The sequence below is a fragment of the Haliaeetus leucocephalus genome, unplaced genomic scaffold, assembly GCF_000737465.1.
Source record: "Haliaeetus leucocephalus isolate CR32 unplaced genomic scaffold, Haliaeetus_leucocephalus-4.0 Scaffold616, whole genome shotgun sequence".
NCBI classification, from domain to species: Eukaryota; Metazoa; Chordata; class Aves; order Accipitriformes; family Accipitridae; genus Haliaeetus; species Haliaeetus leucocephalus.
In genome coordinates, this window is record NW_010973052.1 from 5,467,490 (window position 1) to 5,470,993 (window position 3,504).

Sequence of the window (3,504 nt, forward strand, 5' to 3'; positions counted from 1 at the left end):
CCTCACCCGTGCCCCCGGGCCCCCGGCCGTGAGGGCTCCGCTCTCCCCCCCCGCCCGGGGGTAAGGGCCGCCCGCCGTCGCGCCCGGGCGAGGCTGGAGATGCCGGAGGCCGCCCGGGTGCCGAAGCCGCGGCCCGGGCGCTTGGCGGTTTCTCGCTGAGGTGCGAGAGTCGGTCCAGACTCACCTCCCTTCTGCTTTCCCCCCTCTCTCCCTGCATGTGCTAGCTGTCCTGCCACCCCATATTCCTTTTAACTTGCAGCGGAGTGTGGCGAGGAGGTAAAGGGATGGTTTGGACACCTGGTTCGCCGTGGCCGTTTCACACGGGGCTGCGCCGTGCCATCCTCCGCGTGGCACGCACCGGAGCGGACAACACGCACCAGAGTGGACAACACCAGCATACCAAATGTGAGAGGAAAAGAAGGTAAAAGCCGTTATTTTGAGAGATTCATTTTATGCACTATTATACCCCAATAACGCAACACTCTGAAAGGTTGTAAAGACTCTTCAGAGAGGTACGTGCCCCCGTGGATTCATTTACCAGGAGGTGGGTTGACTACCAGACGTCTCAGTGCTCTGTTTCTTTCCAGTTTACAGAGGTACAACCCCAAAGAGTGCGGCTGCACCCCAGCTGCTCGTTTGAGGACAATCCTCAAACCCTGCACACACACTTGACTTTGCTGAGTCTTTTTTCCACCTCTTAAAATCTCCGCTGTATCATTTTGGAAAAACCTCTCCGTTCAGTTCAGTCATCGCATTTGGGATGAGGCTGTACCTTTAGGTCCATGAACAGAGGAACTCTGCATGCAGAGGTGGCCTCCTGGGCTCTGCACAGGTTTTCGTCCTCAGAACCCTTGCTCAGGTGCTAGCTGGGGAGACAGCTGATGTTTAAGACATAAAGTCTGTAGTTATGTTGTGTCCATGTCCACATATAGTATGGGCAGCCTGTTCTCAACAGCAGGTGCAAGCATTCTACAGGACTGCTCCTATTGCACCACTCTACTTGCTGATGCAGACAAAACCTAAGTCTAGGGTGAATTCCAGACACTGGACTTGGACCTCATCTGCAGAACCCATTGCACTGGGAAATCTTAGTACAAGACTACTAGATGGGCCCTGTGGAAAGCAGAAGTGTTGGTTGCAAAGAGCTATATACCAGTGACACAGCAGTAACATGCTTTGAAATTCTATAAGCGACAAAAAAACTCCAAATGACCAGACGGATACTAAAAATAATGCCAGTATTTGTGATATTAGTCCTGTCTCTTGCTTTATACTATCCTACGCAGTCTGGCCCTGTTGTGCAAAAGCCCTGCTTTTAATGATACTCTGAGTGGGGTACTCTGCCACATTGTCAAGGCAAAGCCAGATGCCTGCCAAGTTGCCCTCAGCATGCTGGCTGTTGTAGATACCATTCTGGAATGCCCAACTCTCCCCTATAACATATAGGGAACCTAAGTTTGGAAATGAGCACAGTGGAAGGTTGTACCCCTACCCAGCAGTCTACTTTCCTTCCCCATTCTGTACCCAGATGGGCATAATGTGCCCGTGTTTGCTACTCCACCACTACTCACTCACAGAAGCTGAAATCAATGTGGTGTTTAAGTGGGCTGAAGAATGGACATGTCTTCTGGTATTCCTAAAAAGATTAATATGGCCAGGACACCTTTGGACATAGGAACCTGGAAGAGCTCCTGGATCAGCTAATTCGTGTTTGAAGCACTTGGAAATTAAGTTCATGAAGCACCATGGGACTAGGTGCTGAGCAAAAGCATACCTTATCTCTCGATCAATATTCCAGAGGGATTTATTCAGTCCCAGTGGTTTACGGCCACACTTACTCAAGTAAGATAAGATGGAAAAGAACAGTGAAGAAACTGAGTGAGGATATTGTCAAAAGTTTGGTGCTGTTCAGTACTCTGAAACTAATTGACCTGCCCACACCACTTAGAATTTCTGAGTTACTGCTTTGAGGCATTTTATATATAGTCTTCCAGTGTGCCTGCAGCTTGGACAGGACATTATGACCCTTAAATACACAATAGCAGCAGCCAAAGGGCATAGGAAAGCTTTATTCAAGAACAAATTACAGTTACGATAAATGCATAAAATGTTATGCTTGTTCCTATATACAGAATCATATAGGTCATTTTGCAGGCAAAGCCATTTCACTAAACTAAAAATGTTCAATAAACCAAAAGTAGGAAGATTTAATGCTTCTCCTCTCTTTATGCTTTAGTGGAAAATCTTCTACTAATCAAAGTACTATAAGTTATTTTTCTTATCTCTGAGCTGTGAGAAATGTATGAAAAAAATTATTTTTCAATTCATCCACCTGCAGAAACAAACTCACTATTTTTTGAGATGCAAATCTTAGGCAATGTTTTGGTTATGATTATCCTTTTACATATCATTTATCATGATGCAGTGTTCCTTAGGTCCAATTGAAACCAATTTCATGTCACTATTTTAGGTAGGATCTGACCATGCAAGGTGTTGAGGAACCTACTTGTAAATTAAGGTGCTGTTCAAACACAGATACAATAAGATCAACTTATGTGCTACTTTCTTTGGTATACCTGCAGGATTACTGCTTTATTCTTTGCTAGCCCTTCAGCATGTGAAAATGCTGTCACATTAATTTACTGCAAATAAGGCTTACAAATATTTGTGGGGAGGGTTCTTGATGTAACTACTAAATGAATGCTGTGAGTTCACTCAGGTTTGGGATTTGGGGAAGGGTGGGGAAAAGTTGTCTCAGTGGCAGTTTTTGCAGTAGCCTTTCATTCTTCTGAGTCACAAAGCTAGTTTGATATGTGATTGGGACAGGAACTTACAAACTTTTGGTTAGAGCAAAGCAAAGAAGGTGAAAGCAGTTATCACTTACAACCCACTGGAGGAACAGCCAGTGTGGAGACAACACTACTGAAGTGTCTGAGGACAGCTTTTATAGCTTGTCAAATAAAGGTGTGTTTGCTTATAGCTGCCATTCTTTGTTACAGTTTTAACTGTGAAAGAGGGATGCTCAAATGCATGGAGTTCTGCTGTGGAATTGGTGACAGGTTGGCTGAGAGCTTATGTGCCAGGGTTCAAAGGAAGGCCGACAAGGGGACATCATGTGGGTCATCTGATACTGACTGCTCTCTCAAGATGAGAAAATGGATGAAGTCTTCTTCAAATGACTAGAAAAAGTCTCATGATTACAGGTCCTTCAGCATGGGAGTGGATAAACACCAGAACAGGCTGCCCAAAAATGTAGCATATAAATTCTTGGAGCTTTTCAAAACACCTGAACAAAGCTCTGTGCAACATGATCTAACTTGGACGTTAGCTCTGTTTTGAGCAAGAGTTGGTCTGAATTGTCCTCCTGGGGTCCCTTCTAACATTTTTCTAAGATTCTGTGATTTTAATGGAGAGCTGCTTGTGGATTAATATGCGGTCTGCTTTGTAAATGTCAAAGTCTGTGTTTTCCTGTTACAAATTTGTGATACAGATAGTGAAATGAAA